The sequence below is a fragment of the Orcinus orca genome, chromosome 12, assembly GCF_937001465.1.
Source record: "Orcinus orca chromosome 12, mOrcOrc1.1, whole genome shotgun sequence".
NCBI lineage: Eukaryota > Metazoa > Chordata > Mammalia > Artiodactyla > Delphinidae > Orcinus > Orcinus orca.
This window is the reverse complement of record NC_064570.1, coordinates 38362377-38390187: the sequence shown is the minus strand read 5'-3', so window position 1 is coordinate 38390187 and position 27811 is coordinate 38362377. Positions and strand designations below refer to the sequence as shown.

Here is a 27811-nt window from a genome sequence, read left to right as displayed (position 1 = left end):
GATATATGCCCCTTCTGTCTTTATCGCTTTGATGTGTCATTGAAGTCACAGTGGTAAGGCTTGTAGAGAAGAGGCTGCTTTTTGGGAGAGTTCAAGAATGGGTTAGTTCTCGTTGTCAAAGCTCTAGGAAAATCTTTATCCCCAGAAAACGAGAAGTACCAGTAATAATTGGATAGTGTGTTTGGATTGGACTCAAACCTGAGTTTGAATCTTGACCCTGGCACTAACCAAGCCTGTGGCTTGGGTAGTCTCTCCCAGCCTGTTTTCTCAATGAGGATAATCATACCTATCTTGAGAATCTCAGGAGGACTCTGATAATAGTACATGTTATTTGCCTAGAGTATTTCAGTTTCTCAGTAGAAGATATTTTTATTATATGTTTATGCCTTGTCCAGGGTCCCACCAAAAGCAGGACTTAAGACAAAGTTTTTGGGGAAGACCATAACTATCTTTCTTCTTTGGCTTATTACTCAAAAAGGGCCATAATAAAAACAAGCCTAATAATTGGAAATAATTGAGGGGAAACCAGAAAAACATATTCTGTGTGCTCATCTGTAAATTGGGGATAGTTGTATCTGATTTATAAGATTGTTGTGAGGATTAGATGAGTTAACATATGTGAAGGCTTAAAATCATGGTACACAGGAATGGCTCAACAGTATTATTATTATTATTATCTCATTGCTAGTATTGTTGTTGTTACTATAGAATAAAAATTAAGCTCAGGCTCTATAGTTAGGGAGAACTGTGTTTAAATCCCTAAACTTTCTAAATGGGCAACCTTAACCTTGGGTATTAACTTAGCCTCTCTGAACTTAGTCTCATCTATAAAATGGAGATGATAGTGGTCTTCTCTGGTAGGGCTGTTTGAGAATAAAAAGCAAGAAAATAGAGAGTTTAGCATAGTTCCTGGCACATTTGAAGCACTTGGTAATGTTAGATTTTATATTAACAGTGACAGCTATTCATTTATTTAGCATTCATTTGACAAATCCTTATTAAGCACCTACTTACTATTTGCCAGGCATTCTTCTAGACACTGGGGATATAGTGTTATATACAACAGAATCATAGCCTAATGGAACTAACATTTTATAATATTAAACAGTAGGCTTGAATTATTTAATATTTTTAATCAAAGCAATTTTTTTATAAGGAACAAAAACTAGACTTTACCAAATAGAAATCATATGGACTTTTTAAGTGAATAAAGATGTTTTTATTTTCATATCATTTACACGAAAATGGATGCTTCTGAATACTTTAAAATAATTTGTTTTCTTGAAAAGTTTGAAGATCTCTACTTCTCATTAGAATTTTATTTACTCTATTAATTTACATAATAAAATTAATAAGTCTTTATATACATACATAAAATATACTTGAATGTATTTAAAATTTTCTAGATATAGAGTTAGTACATAGTTTCAAAATTGTTGGCCTCGGGGATATTCAGCCCTTACCATGCTTTTTCCCTCAGAGATGATGCAAAATTTAATTATGCTTTTAAAAAACATTGTGAATGATGAATCTATTGATAAGTCAAACTAAGTGTGAAATCATTATGCAAGACCATTTTGCTGTTATGTGATTTATTTATAGATACTTGATTTATTTTTTCCACACAATCACTGAGTAAGTTTTAACTTAGTAAAGGAGAATACTATTCTGTCACCCTTAAGGCTCATGGCAAGAATTTCACTGTTTGAAAGGAGATATATTCTTAACTAGCATTTAAAATTGTAATTTGGTAAACTTTCAGTCTCAAACTTTTTTGGGGTTATGTTGTCTCTGAATAGCATTGACTTAATGAAGTAGCAAGAGGGGAATTTGTAAATGCAGAAATGAAGTAATTTGAAAATCTATTAGCTGAGAGAATTGTGCTCGTGCTATCTTTAGAGGACACAAAGGAAAACAGTAAAAAAACAAGAACCAAGAACCTTGTATAAAAAGAGACATAGAGAATGACAGTCAACAATAGAAAGACCTGCACAAAAGAAAATAAAAAGTGAAAACATTTATCCTGAGCTGCATGATATTAAAATGTCCTGAAAGAGCATGAAAATGAATTATCTACTTTAGTTTGCCTTTACAAATGTCAAACACGTTTCTGGGTGAATGAGAAGGCTAAGCACTGAATCATTAGCGGTTGTTTTCTGAACACAGCAGAACCTGTAGGATTCTGGCATGCATAAGAAAGCCCCTTAAAACACGGTGGGTTTATCATACTTGTGTGCATTTTTCATTGTTGTTGACAACATAGTCAAGAGCAAAGAAACCCATGTTGCGTTATGCATTGAAAGACAAGATGATGTAAAACTAAAACACTGGGGAGGATTCAGAAGACCTGGGTTCTAATTCTTTCTCTATTCTTCATCTTGGCAACTTATTCAGGACCTCAGTATATAGGGCCTCAGTTCTGAAATTAGAGGACTGAGATTAAAGAGTTACATATATTCTTCTCTAAGGCTCCTGCCAACTCTAGCATTCTGTAGCTCTGTATTCTGCTGTTCTCTTACAAACTGAACTGTAGACACAGTAGCATCCTCCTTGCTTAGACTTCATGGCCAAAAGAGCTTACTCTATGTTTAGAATGCTAATCACTGGAAAGCATAAAAGACATGAATATCTTGGAATTAAATAAGCACATGGTTACTTACACTAGAAAGTTCCTGTTCCACTAAGCAGATATTCTTGATCAGAATAAGACGAGGCAACACCCTCCCCATGCCGTTTTATAGTCTAAAGGATGATTGTGTATGTTAGTTATTAAGTGACCAAAGAGAACATGCTTTCATATGGAAACTTGTGACTTCTTCAGGAAAACAGATTTGGAACTGAATTATAAATAAAAGAGAAAATCTCAGTGATTGACATATTCCCGCATTCAATATTATTACCATTCATCTAAAAAAACCATTTACTAAACCTTTCTATATACAAAACATTTATATTTGCAGATTGACTATTCATACTTAGACATTTCTCACTATTTTAGAAGAATAATCAAAAGATAGAACATATACAAGATAAGTAAAATGTAACAAACTGGCATCCTAATCCTACATTCTGTGTTTAGAAAAAAGAAAACAAGCTCAAGTTGGGATCTATAATCAATGTGTTTTTCAAAATGCTTTTAGGAATAAATGGCTCTATGGATAAACATGATTGGCATACTGTACATTAATCCCCTTTCAGATATTGACACTGAACATTAACATCCTCTGAGAATGTTTTGCGGTAAATTTACTTTAAACAAATCTTTATTGACGTATAATTCACATACCACAAAAGTCTTCCATTTAAAGTATACAATTCAATGATTTCTAGTATGTTAATTCACAGTCGCCACAGTCACCTTTAGATCATTTTCATAACTACAAGAGAAACCTGAAAACCTTTAGCTGTGACTCCTCAATTCACTGAAAACCACTCCCCCTCCAGCTCTAGGAAACCACAAATCTACTTAGTCTCTATAAATTTGTATGTATTGGACATTCTATGTAAATAGAACCATACATGTGTTTTCTTTCATACAGTGTAATGTTACCAAGCATCATCAGTGATTTAGTACTTCATTCCTTTATTGCCAAATAATACTATGTTGTAAGGATAAACTACACTTTGTTTATACACTCATCAATTGATGATCATTTGGGTTGTTTCCTCTTTTTGGCTATTATGAAGGACATTGCTATGAAGCAATATTAAATGTTATTCCCATGAAAGTTTTTATGTGGATATATGCTTTCATTAGTCATTGGTATAAACCTAGGAGTAAAATAGCTGGGTCATATAGTAACTCTGTTTAACAATTTGAAGAATTGGAAAGCTATTTCCAATGAAGCTGCACCATTTTATATTCTAACCAGCATTGAAGGAGGCTTTCAGTTTCTCCACATCCTTGTCAACACTTGTCATTGACCATCTTTTTTATTATAGCCATCCTGGTGGGTGTGAAGTGGTATTTCATTGTGGTTTTAATTTGCATCTTTTAATGGCTAATGATGTTGCACATCTTTTCATGTCCTTATTGGCCATTTGAATAGCTTCTTTGGAGAAATGTCTCCTAATATCCATTGCCCATTTTCTAAATTGGGTTATTTTTTATTAATTTAGTTGTAATAATTCTTATTTATATACTCTAGATACAAGTCACTTATCAGATAAGTGATTGGCAAATAGTTTCTCCACTTCTGTGGGTAACTTTTCACTTTTTGATGGTGTCTTTTAATGCACAAAAGTTTTTAATTTGGGTGAAGTTTAATTTATATTTTTTGTCATTTGTGCGTTTGGTGTCATATCTAAGAAACTGTTGCCTAAACCAAGGTCACGAAGCTTTACTCTTATTTTTCTTTTAAAAGTTTTATAGTTTTAGATCTTACATTTAGATTTGTGGTCCGTTTTCAGTTAATTCTTGTGTGTGGTATGAGGTATGGGTCCAACTTCATTCTTTTGCATCTGATATCCAGTTGTCCCGACACCATTTGTTGAAAAGACTATTCTTTCCCCCATTGAATTATCTTGGCACTTTTGCTGAAAATCAGTTGACCGTAATCTATGCTCTTTTCCCTAGAGTCTCAATTCTATTGCCTTAATCTACTTGTCTATCTTTATGTCAGTATCATATTATCTTGATTACAATAGCTTTGTAGTAAGTTTTAAAACAAGATGTGTGACTCCTCCAACTTTGTTCTTTTTAAAGGTTGTTTGGCTATTTTATGTTTTTTACATTCCAGTTGGATTTTAGAATCAATTTTCAAATTCTGAAAGAAAGCAAGCTGGGATTTTGATGGGGCTTGTGCTTGAATCTGTAGATCCATTTGGGGAGTATTGCCATCTTAACCATATTAGATCCAAACTCTATCTATAAACTCTATCTTCCTTTCTTGAATGGACCCATTTCAAGGTGAAGGAACATCTCTAGTGACATTCTCCATAGCTCTGTTCTTGGCAGAACTCTGCTTAATATTAGAAGGCATTTTTTCACCTTTGTGGATTACACAAGACTGGGGAGGGCAGCATTTAGTAGAATTGATATTTATCTCAGACCAGATTGATGAACTATAATCAACAATGTGAAATTTGTAAGCCTTAGAAGTAAATATATTTAGGTTAAAAAATTTAACTTCTCAACAACAGTTTGGAAGAGGTTTTGTGTGTGTGTGTGTGTGTGTGTGTGTGTGTGTGTGTGTGTGTGTTACGCGGGCCTCTCACTGTTGTGGCCTCTCCCGTTGCAGAGCACAGGCTCCAGATGCACAGGCTCAGCGGCCATGGCTCACGGGCCCAGCCACTCCGCGGCATGTGGAATCTTCCCAGACTGGGGCACGAACCCATGTCCCCTGCATTGGCAGGCGGACTCTCAACCACTGCGCCACCAGGGAAGCCCTGGAAGAGGTTTTGAAAATAGCAAATTATGTATTGCATATATTTATTTTGGTTTGAGAAGAAAAGACTTAGGGCATGATGGCTGGCCTTTTAGGTATCTGAAATTCCACATATGGAAGGTGAAACAAAATGAAGCAAAAGAATAAGATGTCATAAGGGGATTGATTCAGTACTATGAGCATGCTCTGTACATTGTAAGAGGCTATTTTGATACACTTATTAAAGGATTATTTTTAACATATCCTAATAATATTTGCTACTCTGAATAATGACCATCAAAAACTGCAGGAGGCTGAAAGATTAAAAAAGATACTGTCATGTCCAGTATCTTCTATTTACCAAACAGGAGAAATGGATTAGAACATTTTAGAACAATTCTTACCAACAAAATTTGTAAAGGATTTAATCTTTCTGTCCAGTTGCATATAGTCCAAGAGAGACTATGGCACTATGGGTACTTTTTGGAGTCGACCCATTTGGTAGCTGGCTTTATTTCTTTCTGGTTTAGAAACAGAAAGCAGAGGCCTGGAGGAATATCTCTTCCATAAGTAAAGTAGCAATTTTAGCTAACATTGAGATTACTAATAAGAAGAGTTGCTGATAATTACCAAATGATTTCTTTATAAAGTTGGTAGCATTATTAGTCTCATTTGTTAATGATTGAATTGAAGTTTAGAGATGGTATATAACTTGCTTACAGATATAAAGCTAGTTAATAGTGGAGCTAGCACGACTCAAGGGTGTCTGAGTCTAGCTGCTGTGTTTTACCACCTTCCAAGATAAAAGCTTACGCAAGATTATGAAGGTTTAGTTTAATGGCTTAATCTCTTAAGCATATTTCTTATTTCCCTTATTCTGATTGTACCATTTCTGTTGCACTTCCTTGGCTTTGAAAAACTTTATGGAAATAGGTAATGTAGTGATTCTAATACACCTGTTTGTTCTTTTGAGTGTGTTGGAACTTCTAGGCATGAGTAAATATGGTGACAGCTTGATATCTGTTAATACCGGCAGGTCATGAGATATCAGGAAGCACTAGACATGCAAGTTGTTAAGGGATATTTGGTTCATCAAGCCAATTTTACGTATTTGTTAATCTAGGACCTGTTAGTCTGATCCTGATTTTGTTTATCCTCAGTTATCTACGCCCTTAGGGGTGCTTTGATTTGAGTAAAGTCTGAGTAAATGTGGCTTGAAAGGAGAGTTTATTAAGTCACTATGGTTCCCTAAGTCAACACACTTTATACCCGTGCCCTCTAGGAGCTGCTGATATTCTTTCACCATCCCAGATGGATGCCCCAAAAGGGATGCTGTAACAGGGTACCACAAACTGGTACTTAAAACAACAGAAATGTATTATTTCACAGTGTTGACAGGACTACGCACTCTCCAAAGCCTCTAGGGGAGGATCCTTCATGGTCCCTTCTGGCAGCCACAGGTATTCCTAGGCTTGTAGATATATCACTCCAGTCTCTGCCTCCATCTTCACATGATGTTCTTCTTGTGTCTCTGTGTCTTCACATTTTCCCCCCCTCTTTTAAAAAAAATTTTATTGAAGTATCATTGATTTATTTACAATATTGCATAAGTTTCAGGTGTATAGCACAGTGATTCAGATATATATATATATATATTCTTTTTCAGATTCTTTTCCAATATAGATTATTACAGAGTAATGAGTAGAGTTCTCTGCACTATACAGCAGGTCCTTGTTGGTTATCTATTTTATATGTAGTAGTGTGTACATGTTAATCCCAGCCTCCCAATTTATCCCTCCGCCCACCTCCCTTTCCGTTTTCCCCCTCTTTTTATAAGGACACCAGTTATATTGGATTAAAGGCCTACCCTGCAATAGTGTGACCTCATTTTAACTTGGTTACATCTACAAGTAAGATCACAGTCATAGGTACTGGGGTTTGGACTTCAACATTTCTTTTTGAGGGTCAAAATTCAACCCATAACACCAAATCTGGTACTTATAATACTGCTGGAGTGTGACTGACTGAGGTCAGTCCCTCAGAGCAATGAGAGGTGGATAGAATCACACTACTGAAAATAAGCTAGTCTCTTAGCATTTAGAATGATTGCTCTTTTCATCAGCTCCTTCACAAAATGGTTGTATTTTCATGATTATGTGGATTTTCTCATTTTTGAAGGTCCACAAGATGATGTTATTTCAACTAGTGCAGCATGATATGACACCAGTAATACTGCAATGCGATGCAAATATCAACAACCACACAATCAGTAGACTAAGCAGATGATGTGCCTGAACTAGCTGTGACAATCAGCGAATGATTGATGTGTGAAGCACAGCTTTTAGCAGCAGCTGCTTCACTAAGAATTAGTTTTAGTGAATCACCACTGCAGCTGCCATTTTTCTCTGAGCCAGATAAATCCTGACATGAACGAGGTGCTGGTATAGGAGGTGTAAATTCAGCTAGTAGTAAATGTCACTGACCTCAGTATGAGACATGTAGTCATTCTCAAATTCAAGGAATGGAAGGAAGGAGGTAATTTTGACATTAAATATATCTTTGTTGAGTTTTGTCTCTTTTTTTTGTCCTGTCCATAATCTTCTTGCCTTGAATTTAATGTCTTAAAGTGAAGCATATTTAAATAAGTTAATTCATCTTCTAAAAAACAAATTTAATGTAAAGAATTTAGTGTGTCAGCGACACTCTAGGGAAAAATACATCTTTGTAGAAAAGCATATTCAGACTTTCCTTTATTCTAATTTTGTACTTTAATGATGTCAGCAGTTTTTAAATTCAGCTGAGTGTTGGGCTCCAGTCATGAAGTGCATTCTATACAGCCTAACGTATTAGTCTGCTATAAATGTATCTCCAGTTCTAGACAGATCATGAATTAAGAAAGTGAAGGTTTTTTTTAGTTGACCCATGTACCTGGATTTAAAAAAAAATCCTCAAATTGGTGACGTCGACAACAATGACAAAGAGAAACAAGGCTGGGCTGCATCCCTTAGTAAAGGTAAATAGGAAAACCAGAAATGAGCATTTCAGCCTAAGCCTACTTATTGATGAGCTAAGTTTGAAATCTTGGTCGGTTTGCTCTTCAGAGATAGTTCTTATAGATAGTGCCCAAGAGTCACTCTTCAAAAGACCCTTTAAGAATGAATTTATCTCAAAATGCTATTTCAGATTTTTTTAATGCTATTCTAAAATATGGAACTAACAATCTATTTTTTAGTTAGGTAGAAGCATCTAAATCTGCAGGATGTTAAATAGTTAGCAAAGATATATGCCTCAGAATAAGCCTTCTCTAATACATTTTTTCTACATGTGTTTTTCCTAGACTGTAGGAGAAAGAAATAGCCGTGACTGAGAATATTAGGACAAAGTAGATTAAAAAGGGAGCCCTTCGGCCCAGGAAATAACAGGGTCAAGACCACATAGGAATTCATACAGAGTTAGTTTTGAAAGGAAATGGAGGTCAGGAAGAGGAAAAAAAGTTGACTATAAACCAATTTTATTAATGAAAAAAATATCTAAATTTGAAATCTTCACAGACCTTTTCTGGTCCTTTGTTGGTCATTGGTTATTTAGAGGCAATTTGGTTTTAGATGAAGCTGAGTTTATACTCCTTTGCCCCCAGTAAAGTAATGGCCTGTGATCTTGTGCTACTCATTAACCTTCTACAGTGCAGTTTCTCCTTTGGTGCAAAGAACATCCTAATAATAATGACTATCGTTTATTAGGGCATTTATTCTAAGTACTTTTCAGACATTGTCTCATTGTCTCATTTAATATTTGTAACACTCTGTGAGGCAGAAGTTTTATTTTCACATTATAAATAAGAAAAGTTGTCCTGAAGTAGCCCAAGATATAGCTGTTATGTTCTAGAGCCAATCTGGCTCCAGAGTACATGTGCTTAGCATTATACTGTTTTTAGTGTTAGAATCTCTCCCAGCTTTAGCCTTCTCTGACCAAACTTTTATGATCGTCTGAATTTCTTTGTCTAGTGTTCTCAGCACTGACACTGCCTTTCAACCGGACTCGAAGGGTAACATTGCAGAAGCCCGTAAAGCTCCCACAGGTTATCTGTGCAGATATGGAAACTGAAGTCCAAAGGGTTTACTATTAAGAGATCATTATGTCCATTTCCTAAGAGCATCTTGCCTTACCCCAGAGGGCACCAAATCTATTTCAAAAACAGTTTTTTAAAATTGGGGATCTATTATGGTTTTTTTTGTACTCCGCCCCCATCTCCCACCTGTGTTACTCTAGGAGTCTGTCAAATCACTTTCCGGTAGTTTTGCCAGGTGACAGCACATTTAATGCTAGTCCTGAACTGCCTTCAAGGACATTGCTGTGCTTTTTAAAAAAACAGATTGGGTTCCTTTGAACAGGTTACTGATCTTATCAAGGTGAGGATGGAGCATCTGGTGTTAAAATATAATGCTAATAGGATGACTCATCAAAACCACTTTGAAAAAAAATAGGTGGCATATCCAACTCTACTCTAAAGTAGAGTTCATCAGCTCTGCTCTCCCATGTGTTTACTCTGTGCTGCTCCTGTGGGTTGACTTAGTCAAGCACCACTATCATTACTGAGTTCGTCTGACTTTGTGGATTCAAATCCTGACACTGCTTGGCACTGGCTTTGTTATAATCTTGGAATTCCTCAGGTGTCCAATGGTATTCATGTTTACCTCTGAGGGCTTTTTTAAGGATTCCGTGAGAGAATGTTTAAGATGTAATTGGAAAATCACGGGCACTCAGCAGTTGTTTGCTCCCTTCCCTCCCAATGAGTTGGTATATCACTTTCATATATGAGTTTTCATCGGCTTTCTTTTGTGAGCATAAATATTTGAATACCAGAGCTAAATCTGCTGGTGTGAATATCACAACATTGGATGTAGTACTTAAAATTTTAACTGTTTTATTATTAACATAAAAATTACATGTTAACTGTGATGCTTAACAGTTTTCTCTTTAGACCCAGGCATACCTATTAAAATACCGTAAGTCATATGGAACACATGTGAGGCTTAGGAGTTGATTTTCTGCTGTTTAAAGATTATAATACAGGCAAGAAAGTAATATAGGCTAAGAAGTTTAGTGTTGTTGGAGAAATTTAAAAGGTACTTCCTTTTTTTTTTTTAAAAGGTACTTCCTTTATTAAAGCTTTATAAAGAAACATTATGAAACAGTGGGTAGTTTAGAATAAATATGTGTCTGGTGCTTTTATGGTGTGGTTTTTATATGACACATGGTAAGACGGTGGAGAAAGGGGCTTTACTGAATGCTCAGAGTGGCTTTCAGATTTTGCGTTAAATGCCAGGAATTTTAGAACCACATAAGCCACGCCTGAGGGGTTGGGCAGAACCGATGGGAGTGAGGCTAGGCAGTTGTCCACATTGAATTCTAAGCCCTATGAAGGGCAATCCTCCCTCCTGCCCCACCCGTGGAACACACACATACACTCTTCCCTGATACCACCTTCAAGGTAAGAAAAAAACTATTTTTTCCGCAAGCTAATTTGGTGATGTACAGCAACCTTTGTTTGGGTATTTTGCAACCATTTATAAGGGAGAGGTCATTTGGGGGCAGGCCCTCCCACTCTGATTTACTTGGATGAATGAATAGTAATGTCTGGTCATTATGTAAAAAAAAAAAAAAGAAACAAAAAGAGGGGCTGTGGAATCCCAAAATTCAAGCCAGTATTAAGAACTTGAGAAGACTGATTATGAAACTCAAGTATAATGCTAGAAACAACAAGGACAAAACTATCCCCAAAACATTTTAAAGACCATGGATAATACAATCACTATGAGCAGAGGAAAATATTACTAACAGACATCTCATCAAAGGAGAGGAGGGGAATATCAGTTTCTCATACAAAGTGAATTAGTATGATTGGTTGCAATGAAAATGTAGTGGTAAAGAATCCTGGAGTTTTCCCGGATGTCTTTTGGGTGGCTGAAATGTACATTCTTCAGGCTAAAGTAGAGAAAAAATAATCTTAAGAAAAAGCTACGATGGTGAGCTTCATCATTGTGAAGTGGACAGTGGAATGAAAAAAAACAGAAATCTTTGATTTGACTCCTTCCTAAATAATACCCTCTGGTTGGATGGCCGAGGCCAAGTGGGGAAGAAGGACTGTTAGAGGGCATGGTACCACAACAGTGCCTGAATATTTTGTAATACTGGTGACCTTTCAGTAATTGGAATGCATCTGGTAAGTGATACAGATTGCATTCCCAAGCTCTTGCTTCATATAAGTAGCAGTTGACTTTCATGTTGCCAAACTTAGATGAACTTTAAGGTTTAAATGTGCAATTTAGATCCACTACATCTTTGAAGGTAAATTAATAAAAGTTGGGGAGGAGCCTTCTGTTTCGTTTTGTCATTTCTACACTTGTAAACATCAGCCTCCTAGAAAGGAAAAGGGCAGTCGCAAAACACTTCTGCTTCCATTTTCCTTTTTTCCTTTCTCCTCATTGCTTCCTCTCTTATGAGAATGATAAAAGGAGAGAATAAGTATGTGTCGTTTGTTCTTTGCACTCTTGAAACTCTGGAGGTTTAAGTTGAAACTAAAGCATGATTGAGACCTGACCTGTTCAGAACTCTGATTAATGCTTTTCTATTTCAAGAAATGATTAATTTTTCATGATACCTTTAAACAGATTTAAGAAGTTTTGACCACATCACATTCCTTTTAAATTTGCTTGCCATCTAAGATCAAGGTTAATTCTATTATTCCATGTTTTCAATCATTACCCTTCTCTTTATTAAGATAATAATGTTATTTTTTTTCCTTTTCTGATTACTGCTTCTTCTGTTGTCTCCTGTGAGAACACGCTATTATTCATTGACACACTCTGATCTCTTTTAGTCTGAGATTCTATCAATTCTCATCTTGTCAACTCTATATACTATACAAAATTGCTGAAATTTCCATTTTTAATTTTCTCCTCTTGTCTGAGTTCCAGGCCCATAGTTCCAGTTACTTACTCTGCTGTCCCCTTGGCAAGATTGCCAGCATCTAAACTTACTAGCTCTTCTTCTCATCTGTTATTTTGTTAGTGATTCTGTGATCCAGTTCCCTAAACGTAAAACCTTGCAGTTGTTTCAGCTCATTGCCCTCCTTCGTTCACCTTAGCCTATTACCACATTCCATGGATTTTTCCATTTTGAAATGGTTTTTTAATTCATCTGAATTAGTTAAGATATCGGTTTGGCAGTTATAATAAAGTCCCCAAATAATAGTGGATTAAACACAATGGAGGTTTAGTTCTGTCTTATTACAGCCCAGGTAGATGGTACTGAGGTGGTATAATGGCTTAACCATGTTAGGGATACAGGCTCCTTCCATCTTGTTGCTTCATCATCCCCAAAGTGGTTTCCTTGTTCACGTGGTGAATATCGCCACACAGATACAGTCCAGTTTTCAGAAAGGGGAAGAGAAGAGGGAGGGGCCACACTCCCCTCTCTTTTAGAGTATAACCTAGAACTGCATACATCACTTCTGCTCATAGCTCATGTTTAAATGAGAAAATCCATTTGCATGGCCATATCTAGCAGCATGAGAGGCTTGGCAATGTGGTCCTTAGCTATGTACCCATCTAAACTTTCTATTTCTTAGAGAGGAAGGCGAGAAGAGCTATTGGGAGCCCAACTAGCAGTCTCTGCCACACCTTCCTTAATCCAATTTTACTGTCTTCCCCTTTGGTGGGCCTTTATTGCCAATGCCAAGATTACTTCTAGAGACTTGCAGCTGGATTTACTGTTTGCTTATTATCAACTCACCCATTCTTTATTTTATTTTATGTATTTTTTTAATTTATTTTATTTTTTTTGGAGTACGCGGGCGTCTCACTGTTGTGGCCTCTCCCGTTGCGGAGCACAGACGCCGGATGCGCAGGCTCAGCGGCCATGGCTCACGGGCCTAGTCGCTTCATGGCATGTGGGATCTTCCCGGACTGGGGCACGAACCCGTGTCCCCTGCATCGGCAGGCAGACTCTCAACCACTGCGCCACCAGGGAAGCCCCCATTCTTTATTTTAAAGAGCCACTTTTTTTTTTTGTCTTGTTAAACCTCAGCTTAGAAGCCTACAGCATAAAGTCTCTGTTTCAAAGTTCTTTATAATCTGGTCCTATTTTACCTGCTTCTAATCTTTTTTCAACTTTCATTCATTCTTCATTTATCCAGTAAATATGTGTTGAGTGCCTACTCTGTGTCAGGCATAGAGTCATTTGTTTTCCTAAGCTAGTTCATTTGAGTTCTATGGATAGAAAACATCCTCACGAATGTCTGTGCTCTCTCATGTCACAGTGATTCATCTTTTGATGGTTGTTTTCATCTTTATAATGCTTGAGAGATTAAATGCGTCTTAAGGAGACAGCCTTTTAAAACTGGGTCTTGCAGTTGAAGTGATCGATTTGCTTTTAGGAATCAGATGAAGTTCAACTGACATTTTGAATGTTCAGGTCTTTACACATTTTAGAACTATGATTTGCCTTTAAAAACAAAAGTGGAAAATAATGCCCCTTGAAGCAGCTATAACTGTATTTAGTAACTCATTGAAATTGTAAACTAGCTCAGTGCAACCATGGACTGAGTATTACCTCATGTAGTTCTCTAGATGCTTATTTGTTCTCAAACAACTTAACTTTATCTTGAGTCCTACAGACTGAGGTGTAAGGTCTATATTGCAGAGCGCACCTTGACTGGGCTTTTCCTCCCTCCAAACAACATTTCCTTCTTCTACAATCCTAGGTATTATAGAGGCAGACATTTACTTAATACAACTAACCAGACATCATTTTTATGTTTGTACTTCATTTTTTCAAAGAAGTTCCCAGACCAGGTCCAGGGCCAGGTCCAGAGGTACGTGAGGCCAAGTTGTATAAGTGCAGAATAAGATCTTTATTTTAAAATTTGATGTTTTTCATCATAGATCTTTTGCACTAATTTTGATTTTTAAAAAGCTATTGCTTTAACTATTATTTATCTTGATTTTTGAGGTTGCAGGACCCCCTGAAATCTTGTGTATGAAAGTGCACTGGATCCTTCTTCTTTATGCAGATTTTTGCATATTGACATGGCTGACTGCTTGAGTCATGAAAACTTTCAAGTTAGAAAATATATATTTCAAAGAAAAAAATAAGTATTCATCATTTTACCAAACTCTAGAAGCAAAAATACCTTAAATCTTACCAGATCATACTTTAAAAATTTATATTTGCAGATGAGATCAGATAGGGAATGTGCAGGGAAGCCAGTTCATGAAGACAGGGCAGGGGCATCTAAAGGGAGTATAGCCAAGTGTCCAGGTTTAATAATTTCAGCTACTTTATCTATTACATTGTCTTAAAATGGCCTCTCTTGTTCCATCTTCAGCTTGGTAGCCTTATCTCTAAAATGACAATGTTGTCAAGTAATTTTCAAACTGCACTCCTGGAGGGAGAGGAGAGGAGTAAGGAGAGAGAGTGGGTAGAGACTGAAGCTGCATTAGCCAGAGCCCTTCAGCTTGTATCTGTCTTATATATTGGCCACCTGCTAAAGAGTTCATTTGGGAAAAAAAAATTTTTTTTAATAGTTTGAAAATCACTGAACTAGCCGATTTTCAAAATCTCTGCTAATTCACAACCCTGTGTGTGCATGTGTTTCTAATACGATGAATTTCTGCTGAACCACTCATATCTAGATCTGCTCCCCTTGCAAAGCCTATAATAGCCTTTGCTGAGACCATTGGCCTTCTCCCCTTGGGAATCTCTTAGCTAGTATATGTTTTATGTATATTGCTATTTAACTGTAGTTCCAAGAGATAATGGAGAGAGAATTAAATCTTGTGTAGTAGCAATGTCTTATAAATTCTGCATCCAATCTGGAAGTTCAGGAAGAACATAGTAGAACACCTAGTTATATTTACAGTATTCTTATCTTATTTTACATTTCTGTTAATGTATTTAACATACATGATAATGATAATATAACATATAAATTATACTAGTCATTAGAAGAGTGATACTTATAATTTATAAAAATAAATATTCATAAATAAGAGATGTGTGCTCAAAACAACTTGTTGTGCTTGTTGTTAAGGGCATGCCACTGTTCTTAAAACCTTTTCAGGAATTACTTCTCTTTTGTTAGTAAAGTTTTTGATAATTGATAATTTAAAGGATAAGTAGAGACTCAGTCTCTTAATATTTAGCGTATTTGTGTTTAGCATATCCTCCATAAATCTGAATTTTGATGTATATGAGGAATCAAAAATTCAAGTGGATATTATTTTTAAAGTCCATTGCATGAGTATATTTGAATGTAACATAAGCTGCAGCTGCAAAGAAGTGGAGAGGGAAAAATAACTATGTCACTCTTCTATTTCTTTCTTTCTTTGGTTCTAGTACAATGGGCAGAGATAGGTGGAAATTTGTAAAATAAAACCAAATTTAATCCTGGAGAAAGTATAAAATTATAGAGATTTTTAAAAATATGCATTTTAAAGACAAATAACAGTGTTTAGTTTTATCTAACTGACTTTAAACTGGACTCCTGTTTACAGTTTCTACTAGATCATTGCCAAGAGCCGTATGCAAATGTTTGAAAAATTAGGACTACAGAAGTATTTTTCTTAATCTTGCTCTTTTAGGGGTGCATATTTGCATTATGTTACATAAATTTTGAAGCTTATACATTTTAACTTTGTTACTACTTCCCATAAGATCATTTGTTCATTTATTTTTCAATTCCTCTTCTCAGTTCCTTTATTCAGTCTAAACAAATAGGACTCATTTGAAGGGAAATGGTCTCAGATACACAGTGAGAGGAACAGTGAAAACCATATAGGAAGCTGGGTAGAGGAACGCGGTTAAAAGATGTCTGCTTTGGTTTTAAAATTCTTCCACAGTGATAAGTATGCATTCAAGCAACTCTGAGTCTGAAAAGCACCTCACAAACCTTGACATTCAACAGATATTTATTGCATCCCTCCTACCATGTGCAAGATGAATGAGTCACAGTCTATACCCTCAAAAGGCTTTAAAAAACTTGTGTGAGGTGGGAGGTGAGAGGCAGGCACTAATCAGAAATTAATAATATAGGTGATAAGTTCAACAATAGAGAAAGGCCAGAGTGTTTTTGAGCACAGAGGAGGGAACCTGCCTCGTCCAAGGGGGCATAGAAGCCTTCTGAGAAAGGGGCGTACAAATGAACCCTGAGTGGATGAATATGTGTTAACCAGAGGATGGGGAGGGGATTGAGGGCAAAGAACCTCAGCCAGCAGGGCACTATAAACAAGGCACAGGGGGCTTAGGCAAGGTGTGACTGCAGAGCTTTAGGACTAGCCCAGATCTGGCATGGGTGAAAATGAAGGAGAGGTAGATTGGGGCCAACTTCTGGAGGGCATCATGTACACTGTGAAGGGGCTTGGACTTGATCCTGTAGGTGATGGGAAGCCTGTGAAGGGTTAGTTAAGCACAGAATGCTCATGGGCAGATTTACTTTGAAATAATTCCACCTGACATCTTTGTAAAGAATGGATTTGCAGGAAGCAAGAATGCATAGAAGAAAGTCATTTGGGATGTTGTTGCAAAGCTCCAGTAAGAGTGAACGGCAGGCCGAGCTAGGGCAGTGAGAGTGTGGTGGAGGGTATTTGCAAAGTGCCCTGTTGCTATCAGTGGCTGATGTAAATACCTGTGGTTTATACTCCTGTTATTTTTCACCTTTCTTGGGTCAGATGCTCAGCCCTGAGATACAGGGCCCAATCTGTAAAGAAGAATTATATGTACATAGTTTATCTTCATTTCTGGGAGCAAGATGCTTGGATTTCTTCCACGTGGTCTCCACGTGGGTATTAGGAATACTGGTACAGCGCTTCAAGGCACCTGGGAAAGATGTAAAAGATTCTCTACAGTCATATCCCCAAAGTGCAGTATGTTTTGCCAAATAAAGGTGTAGTTATGCCAAATATTTTTTACAGTCACTTTCTGTGGCTACAAATGTTTGCTGTAATGGACGGTTATTTTTATGTGATGACTTTCTTAACTTGACATTAATCCCTGATAGCACTGATGCAGTAATTATTCATTGCATTTTGTAGCTGGCAGTCCTAGGTACTAACACTTGTTATTTGAAATGAAGCCGCTTAACTTTTAATAGAAAATTTTATTGTAGAATTGGAGGCTCTGCTTTTCTGAAGGAAGTCAAGCAAGTCATGGTGTTTACCACTTTTAAGTTTAAAAAAGACAAAATGATTAAAATTTGATAATCTAAATTAATTTTCACCTTTTCTGGCTCTTCATAGTTTTTTTTTTAATTTACAGGAAAAAAAGATTTATCAAAATTTCTTGCTAAACCTGACTTAGAAATAGCAGCATATTTTAATCAGAGATTTGTAAGTATTTTTTTCTTTATTTAGGAAATTAGATATTGATTTTGTGGAAGAAATGACTTCCACAATAAAACACTTGACAGGATATAGCAACACAATCTGAGTTGGCATGCAAAATTTGAATGAGAGCAAAACAGACACAAAACTCACCCTTCAAAAAACAAAACCAACCAAATCCTCAGTCAGAAAGCCTTCACCAAATCTATCTACAGCTAGTGAATGTTTAAGTTATTTTCTTGCAATTTCTCTTTCTTGATGTCATTTTCCTTACTTTTTTCCCTTTGTGAAAATACCTGTGTGTTCACATATTTTAGAGAGTCTATAACATCAATAGGAAGGAAGAGAAAAAGAGTAGTGTATGAAAACAGGAAAAGGGAAGAATTTGAATTCTGTTAAAAGTTATATGGCTTTGGATAACTTGGTCTTTTCCATTAATGCTTTTAGTGAATTTTTTTTAAAAAGTCAAAGCTAGATCTCATAATAGCTATGGTCCATTTGGTTTCATCATATTTATGAAATGCCTATTATTGTGCTATACCCAAAACTGGTCAACTCAAGAATGGGGACTCTAGGAGACATTTCCTATTTCAGTTTAGCAAGAGATCAAGACAAGCACATCTTTTCACAAACATATTTTATTAGACGAATTGAGAAGAACTAATGAGGGTGAGAAAAAGCTTTGTCCTAAAAAATCTATCTGTAGTAGTAGCATTTTATATTGTATTCTCTGAAAGATATTTCAGGTCTAATGTAGTCCTGTTCTAGCACTGAAGCAAACAGTCGGCATACTGAGTTGAAGGGCACACAGTCTAGGGCCCGTGGTATAAAGACAGATTAATGAAGCAGAGTCAGGTAACTAAGGTCTGGAGCTGGGTGGGCTCCTCACCAGCTGGGTGAGACCTTGGACAGCATACTTTTGGGCTTCTCAACAGTAAATATTTGTTTTGAAGGTTGTTGACTAGAAATGATGACTACCTTGGATCATTTTATGATTCCAGGATGTCCCTTAAATATTGTTGCTTAGTAGGTACTAGTCATTATATCTTGCCTAATCTATGATTATTATAATGACATTAACATTTGTGATTTAGCTAAAAAACCAACCAACAGGAACTGAGACATATTTCTAACTTGCTTCCTCAGATAAGATCTCAGCAAATTGTTTAATTAAAAGGTTGTACTGAACTCTTTTTTTTTTTTTTTTTTTTTTTTTTTTTGCGGTACGCGGGCCTCTCACTGCTGTGGCCTCTCCCGTTGCAGAGCACAGGCTCCGGACACGCAGGCTCAGCGGCCATGGCTCACGGGCCCAGCCGCTCCGCGGCAGGTGGGATCTTCCCGGACCGGGGCACGAACCCGTGTCCCCTGCATCGGCAGGCGGACTCTCAACCACTGCGCCACCAGGGAAGCCCCCCAGATATTTTAAAAAAGCATCTTAGATACCCTTTGAGAAACACTAATTTTCCTTTATAAATGAGCCCCAAACTAGTTGATCATCAAAATCACATGAGAGCTTTGTAAAAAACATTCCTAGGGTTCCATCTTGAAGGTTCTGATTTGGCATATCTGGTGCAAGGCGTTGGAACTTGTTTTCCAAAAGTTACCACACTGATTTTGATATTTGCAAACCACTGCTTTACAGCCTTACCGTATCTCTAATTTTTTATTCATAAAGCTTTTGGCTGTGCTTACTGTGTATGAACGAGAAAATACCGTTGTGGATACGTGCTTCAGCTAGTCCACATCAAGTTACAGGAGTGAAAAGGATGAGGTTGCATGTCTGCATTTGCATGCATTGCCCAGATCAACAGTCTTCTTACCCTTGGTTGTATAGCTGCATTAAGTAAATCCAAGTGCTGAGCCCATAGATCAAAGAATCCCTGCATGAGAAAGCACTATAGGAGACCATCTAGTTCAAACCTCATATTTCACAGAGGAGGAAAATGAGGCTCAGAGCTTTGCCCAAGGCTATGGGCAAGACTAGGACCAACACTTGGATTTCTGCCCCCAGCTCAGTTCTATTTCCATCACAATCGGCTGACTATGATTCTGCCATTTCAGGAACCTGCAACACCTATGAAACCAGTATCTCTAGTGTTGGCTGTAGGCTTCCCAGCAGGCATAGAAAGTGCTCTGTGACTCAGCTTTCTTACTTACCTTTCCAGCTGTCTGAAAGTGAGAGCTTCTTCTTTTCTGACTCCAGTTCTCTGTCCTGAATAAAAAGAAGCAGTAAGGTCTCTGAGGGACTGAAGGTTCTCACTAGGAGAGGAAGCCTGTTCCAGCAGTGGCATCATCTTCTCAATCACCTTCTCGATTCTTCCTCTTAGCCAGAGCCATCTGTGCCTTTTCTCAAACTCCCTATCTCTATATAGCAGAGCCATCATCATCTTAGTCTGTCTTCTTATTCTTGCATCATTTTTTCCCCCTGGCATTCCTTACATCACTTTAGTTGCCCTTATTTGGATACTGTTCAGCTCTGAAGAGCCATTACAATCAACAAATATCAAGTACCACTACTCTGTCCCAAGAACAGTCATGGGTATCAGAGATGTAAAATGAAGCCAGCAGGGTCCTAGTTTCGGAAGAATTCACAGTATCACAGGGAGGGAGAGCAGTATAAAAATGCTACAGGAGTGCTTGAGAGTGTCACACGAGCCATGGCTACCACTTCTTAGGGGAGTCCAGGAAGGCTTTTGGAAGGAGGGGACATTGGTCTGTTTTGAGTGCAAAAACTATAAGCCTCAGTATAAACGAGCAATATTTCGCAACCACATGAAGAGAATGTTTCAAAGGCTTAATGAGGAGAGCCAGTGCAATTGAGATTAATAAGGCAAAATGTCAGCATGTTGGAGAGAAGGGGACACTGCAACATGTGGCCGAAGACCTGGATCTTCTCCTCACAGTAACCCCTAACCTATGTAACCTTGGCCAATCCAATCAGACTCCTTAGACCTCACTTGACCGCTTGTTCAATTCATTCAAATAATGAAATTCATGTTATAGGCTGTCCAACATACTTGGGATACAGTCAAGTGGAGCAAAAGTGCCTCCCAGACACTTTTTTTTTTTCTGAGCTGAAGCTCAGTGTTGAGTAGTTGTTGACCTAATCAAGAGAAGCTTTGGAGGGAGAGTGCTCCAGCCGGTGGCCTGAATGTGGAGGTGAAGGGAGTACGTCTGGGAGCTACACGTCCTAAATGGGGAGCAGTTTCTTTCACCTGCCAGACCCAAGGTGGGGGGAGGAGTGGCAAGAGGTGAGGATGGGAAGTAGGCGGAGTGTAGATCAGGGAGGGTGTTGTTAGCCATGCTAAGGAACTGGATGATGTTTTCTTGGCATGAGGGGAGTAGTCAGAGAACTGAGATAGTGATATTTGCTTGGCTAGTGTAAAGAATGGACTAGGGGACAACAAAGTGGGGGCAGGGTAATGAGTGAAGAGGATCATCTAATCTAGAGAGGCTGGTGCCCTTAACTAGGGTAGTGAAAGAGCAGAGCAGTCGGTCCATTGGTTCAAGAGCTATTTAGAGAATAGACTTTGTATGACTTGATTATCATGGAAGGTGAGGGGAAGGGATGCCTGCTGGGTTTCTGACTTGTGCAACTGGATGGATTATAGTGCTATTCACTGAGAAAGAAAACACAGGAGGAGGAACAAGTTTCAAAAGGAAGATGAAGATCTGTAATAGGAGGGGATGAGACCCGCTGATGTGTCCTGGGCTCTTCAGTGTTAACTGGCCTTCCATGCTGAGAACATCACACACATTGTCCCACTTAATCTTCTCAACTGTGGGAGGTATTATTATGTGCACTCAGAAGATGTGGGAGCTGAGGCTCAGAGAGCTTAATGCCTCACATAACATCCCTCAGCTAACAAGGAGTGGAGCGAAAAGTTCAGACCAGAATGCTAAGCCAGCTGTAGTTCCTTCTAAAGCACACATACCTTCTATTCTATCACTCTGCTTTCCTTTTAGCTCCGACACATTTAATTCTTTGAAAATAGGTCACTTGTAGAACACAAATAACTGTAGACTTTATGGATTGTTAAATCGAAGGCGTAAACTCTACCTTCTAATTTATTATGTCTCACTTGGAATACTGCAGCTGCCTCCAGACTCATCTCTTGAATCCACTCTTCTTTCTCAGTCTATTCCATTTGCTGTAGCCAAAGTGATCTAAGAATTCAATTTTGATTGTCACACTATTGCTTAAAAGACTTCAGTGGCTTCCCAGTACTTTTAGAATAGTAGACCCAATCTTTAACACGCTTCAATGATGTAGCCCCTGTTAAGTGAGCTACTCCATCTTGTGCCATTTCTTACCTTCTTCTCTGCGTTTGGGCCACACTGGCCTTCCTTCAGTTCCTGAAATGTGCTGTGCTCTTCTCTTCTGCTTGAAATACTCTCTTTCTACCTCTATACCAGATGTTCCTTTTGTCCATATCTCAGCTCGTATTATCAATGCGTCAGGTTCTGATACACTCACATAAGTCCACATAATTTTTCATCTACGACTTACCACAGTTTGTATTCATACATGGATTTGTGTTGATTATTTTTTTCTCACCCATTAGATTCCATGAAAGTAGTTATATAATTCTTGCCAGGCATATCATTGGCACTCAGTAGATATTTTCTAAGTGAATTAATACATTTATAAATGAATGAACATGATTCTGTATTAACTAATTTATGTTTGATTATGTATTTGGTATATTACTGTTTCGAATTTAAAAAGAACATTTTTTTGATTCCTATGAAATTAACTGAGTTTCAGTCATATACAATATTATTTTTTAATACCTCAATGATACAGTATTTCCCCGGTATTATATTTTAATTGTTTTTCCCTTTCAGAAGTCAGTTTTCCTTTGCTCGTTAAATGAAGGTGATTCCAATAGCATAGGGGTAATTACCGAATTGACATTTCTTTGGATACAACCAATTAAACCAAGGCAATTAAAACTTGGAAATGGCAACTATAAAAGAACAATATGTCATCATTCAGTATTCCAATGAAGGATGGAAATGTGTTATAATTTGTTTTTAAATGTCACATCTTTATTGCACTTGCTAATTGAGACTTTCCATCCCAGCCTTGCTGAAAATAATTTAGAGTTTTCAGGAGTGATATCTTATTTTTTTCCCCTCAAGAATGATTCTCTGTCATGTGACTATCATACTCTTAACAAATGATGCTTGGATAAGGCAAGGATGCCATTAATGTGTAAGCCCACAGCCCGAAACTGGAGGTGGGCTGTCAGTACTCAAAATAGGCTCCCAGGACTCTGGGCTGAACAAATGATGGGACTGTGGGATGGAATCTAGCATGAGAGATTTTTGCATTCTGTTCTACCCATATATTGCTGAGACCCTCTGGAATTGTCTACTGAACATTGACAATCATGGTTACCTAGCCTTTCGATCTCTAAGAGCTATCTGAGGGACTTAGATTACCCAAGTGTTAAACATTGTTTTTAAACTTGAATAGCCTATAATTCCACATGGAAGAAGGGCGGAATTAAAGGTAGGTAGAAGAAGGCTGACAAGTTAGTGATTAAAATTATGGTTGTTACAGGAGACAGGTGCTGGCCATTAGGGCCATGATTTATGATACAGTCCAGTGTTTGCCAACAATGAATATCCTGATCCCCTAGAATTCTATAGAATTAGTCGAGGGGGTCCACAAAGCCATGCATCTGTGTCTGAATAAATACTGTCACATATCATATATACTAACATTTTTCAAATGTATATAGATTATTGTTATAAAAATAAGGGTTAATTTCTTTAAAATGTTTATTTTATAGTACCTTTTCAACTATTAAATGTTTTCTCAATCAACAGATATCTAAAAAGTGTAGGTTCTTCAACTTTGAGGATTCATCTTGCTATTAAACCTCAATAAACATAGTCGTAGCTTCCACACTCCAGGAGGTACAATCTGTTCTGTTTGTTTGTTTTCCCCACACCTACTATTTCTTAGAATCCTCAGAGTCTATGAATCTACCCTGGGTGCTAGCTGTCACTTTTTCTGGTCTGGTGCTCTGGTCTCCCTGCTCACCATTCCCTGCTGTCTCCTAAAGCTTTTTGATGCTGTTGCAACTCTCTCTAGTCTATGTCATCTTAGACTGTCCCCAGGGTACTCCCTTTGTTGCCCAAAACAGAGATATCACTAAGATGGTTGTAGTGCATAGTAAACTTTACCAAAGACTTGAGGATAATATGAGAGAATTATAGTGCAGAAAAAAGAAACCTAGAATTAGATATTCAACATCATTACTACACAAGTCCATTCGTTGTGCCCATTCTCCGGGGCCCACTACTGGTTGGCTCTCTCCTTAGTATCCAGCCGACCACCTTGTTTCAGGTTTCTGCCCACCTTCCACAGGCAAGGTTCTTCAGTCTTGTTCTGCCTCCCTGGAATCTAGGCTAGAATCCCTCTCCCTACACATAGAGAAATCAGTATATGTTATGATCGTTATATTTTTGGCATTTATGCAATTCATACCCCAATGAATACAACTTTTAAATTACAACATTAAGTAACTGTTAGGACCTGAATCTCATCATTCCAAACTGGAATTCTCATTTAACTAAGCCTCCTTCCACCCCAACAGTCTACTCTCAAGCAAGAGGGCTTTCCAGTCAAGGAGGTGAATGCTTTTATTGTTTTCATAAAGCCTTAGAAGAACGCAGAAATCACTTCTAAGCAAGGCTCAAGGTCACGATATGGACATGTGCTTCCCTAATAGACTTTACAAGCAGAAACCTTCCCCTAACCACAGGAAGGCCTGACCTTCATCGAGTGCGGTAGCAGAAGGGCTGCCTTGCTCTCCTGCACACACCCCAGAGGCTGGGCCTTTTCCCCTTACAGATTACACCCACCATATCCACTAGTGATATGATGTTAAAAAGTAGTTTTTATCCTTGAAAACAATTAGAAACCGTCATTATTGTGGGATAAGTACTGGCCCAGATGTCCAGTGACATGATGTCTAGACTTGATTCTGAAATTAACCAGATCTCCATCGTATCTGCAATCTGTTCTCTTCCTCATCTTTGAATTCAGGGTTGCTTTGTGTTTGTTTGTTTGTTTGTCTGTTTGCTTAATTTTTGTTTATTAATTTGCTGATGACCGGAGTTCCTTCTAGCCCCCAAATTCTCAGATATTTCCAAGTTACTTATACATTGTCATTTTTTGGTTTCTCTTGACAGTCTTTAATGGCATTGATTCGTTTGACTTTGCATCAATTCCATTAATTTGTAAAATAGGAAAAAGAAACTAGATTAGGTATGCTGTGGTTAAGGTCACATTGAGACTCATGAGTCTCGTGTAAAATGCTACATTTCAAGTTTTTAAATTAGCCTATTGAAATATTTCTATATATTTTTAAATTTGGAAAACATACTTATTAATCTTCACCCAGCTACTGAACTTCACAGGTCATTAAAAATGTGTTATGAGAAGTTAGTCACTTGCCCCCAGTTATAGATGGTGATAGAATTAGAAAATGAATCACATGTTTACATATTACCCTTAATTTTAAAAATGGAAGTTACCACTGGAATAAATTAAAGGGAGAGACAGACAGATTGCAGCTAATATTTTAAAAATGCAGTTTTAAGAATACTAAAAATTCTATTTACAGTTATAATTACTACTATGGATATGAAAAATAGAGATGAGAATGACTCAACATATGTTTCTCAGATAAATCTGGAGGCAGGTTATAGAAAGGATTAAAAGAAAGAGAACACTCTTAAGCTCAAAAGAGTTTACCTCATGCATAGAATGCAGCAGCAAAATGGCCATTCTGCTTGGCCTCAGTTGAACAAATGCCTGTGGGGAAAAAATAGCAAAAATATTCTGCTTTGACAGGGCTAGCTTATCTTAAATTAAAAGTACATCAAAGAAACATAGTGTTTCAGACTACAGAAAGCCTCCTGATTTAGAAGTTACTGGGAAACAGGTTTCAAATTTTAATCTTGGCAATTAAAATACTTTAAAATATGAAGACTATTCAAGTTAACAGTTGATAGGTACTTCTGCTTTCTATCCATGCTTCAGAGAGGTTTTGCTGCGGAAAGTGACATAACACAAGTAGGTAAAGAACAAACAAGGAAACAAAAAAAACCCCAAACCTATGAACACTTGTATTGTTTTCATTGTTTCCACACCTGTGATAGGGGCTTCTGAAAATGCCAGAACACTTCACTCTCCATACCCTATGAAGTATGATTATATATCGTCACTGTCCTGCAGACCCCAGCGTGCAAAGTTTTGAGATTTTCAGAAACCTCAGTACTCGGATGGAGTATGTAGCTTGGAATTTAAGAGTCAACACCCCTGAGACTGAAAGACTCAGGGACGGTTGCCTGGTGACACATGAGTAACGTGAACCAGAGCACTCGTAGTTCAAATGAAACTAGAGCTGTCATATACATTCTGGATGGATTTTTCTTTAAGCTCACACTTTTCAGTAGAAGTAAAATTTTTTTAGTAAAATTTATCCATCTAGCTCAGAAAATTCCAAGTTTTGGGGGTTATTGCAACAAATACACCTAGTCCAGAGGTCTTAAAAGTGAAACAAATTGGCCTTTAAAATTTTATAAATGAATTAGAATAGCTTTAATCACTGCTTTCCCCTTTCTTTCCTGCCTATTTTTGTTAAATGATTGGGACGTTTATGTGGGTTTAAGTGTGTAAGGTAAGAGGAGTGAAAGAGGTAACAACTGAAAGCTACTTAATTACTAGAAATAAAACTAAGAATCTAAGTTCTCCTGACTACACTGCAAATGAAAAATAAGGGCATACTTTAGTCGTTGAAGAAACATTGCATGACAGGGACTAGGGAAACTAAGCCTCAAAGAGGTTAAAGAATCTGTCCAATGTCATGCAATTTGTGGTACCAAGAGCACAGATTAGACTCCAACACCCCCACCAACCTTACAAACAGGCGGAAGATAAAATGCTGAGAATTCAGGAAAGTCTTTGCCCTGTCTTTCCCAAATACCACTCCTCTTCTATTAGCTAATTTCTGGAAGTGCCACAATTGACAGTTTGCTTCTTTGGTCGGAGACTTTGGAATTTTCCTTGTAGGGAGCCACACATAGATCATGTTCCTGTGAACAAATTAAGTAAATATTTTCCAAAAGCTGGTTTGGGTAGGATGAAGGGGAAGAGGACATTGGAAGGTCTATAGCAGGAGCAGGGCCTGGGGAGGAGAACAAGAGGAAATGGATGAAGGAAGACAGTGAAGGGTGCAAAGCATTTGGTCTGGAAGAGTCTGCAGTTGACCAGAAGTTAGATATATTGTTGTAATAAAATTGTGCTCCAGCATGTGTTCATGCTGTGTCTCCCTTACTCTCTGCCTTTTATGTACTCATTTTCAGTATTTGTCCTATTATAAACAACTGTTTTACATTGACCACATTTCAAAACATTACTTATGATCTTTTTTATTCAGAAGGTGCACATCTATAAATGATGCTCCTCCCAAATATAGTTGAATTAAATGAGATCTTCTTCAATCTTGACTTTTTCTTAGTCCATTTTTTTTACAATCTCTTTGAGAGACTGAGAGAGATATTTTAGTCAATATCATCCAGGATGTTCTGACCTCTCAAAATGACTCTCCAGGGTCAACAAGCTTTAGTGAGTAGTTCTTTCTGCTATTTTTAATGTATCCATGTATTTATCCATGCTTCCTTTTTGCTTCACTTTACCCCTGCTAGTGAGGATCTTTGAGAATTTTCTGTAATTATTCTACTCTTCAGATTATTACAAACAGAGTCAGCTTTGTAGTGTTTTCTTCAATTATTTTAATTATGATGAATTTGGGGGAATTTTTCTCTACTAAAAGTCACCATTATCCTTAATCAAATGTCAAAGGATAACAATAAAAATCTGATGTGAAATGGATTAAAGTGGCAGGATGACTCGAAAGGTCTTTCTCGGTTCAGGAACACTGCCAGCCTAGGGTTTAAAGCAGCAATGCTTAAAATGCCAACACAGCACTTTTATCAAATTCAGTAACGTAAGCTTCCTATCTGCATAGACAGGATCTGCAG

At 37.4% G+C, this 27811-nt stretch overlaps 1 protein-coding gene across 6 annotated transcripts in view; it reads left to right on the top strand.

Moving 5' to 3' along the window:
• Positions 1-27811, top strand: part of PKIB (cAMP-dependent protein kinase inhibitor beta) — a 105891-nt gene that overhangs the window by 44645 nt on the left and 33435 nt on the right. For 2 of the 6 annotated variants that reach the window (XM_049695546.1, XM_049695547.1), the window contains exon 3: positions 17682-17752. The exons of the other annotated variants lie outside the window; for them this stretch is intronic. The gene's annotated coding sequence lies outside the window, so the exon portion shown is untranslated. The remainder of the gene's footprint in view (positions 1-17681; positions 17753-27811) is intronic. 6 annotated transcript variants of the gene reach the window in all.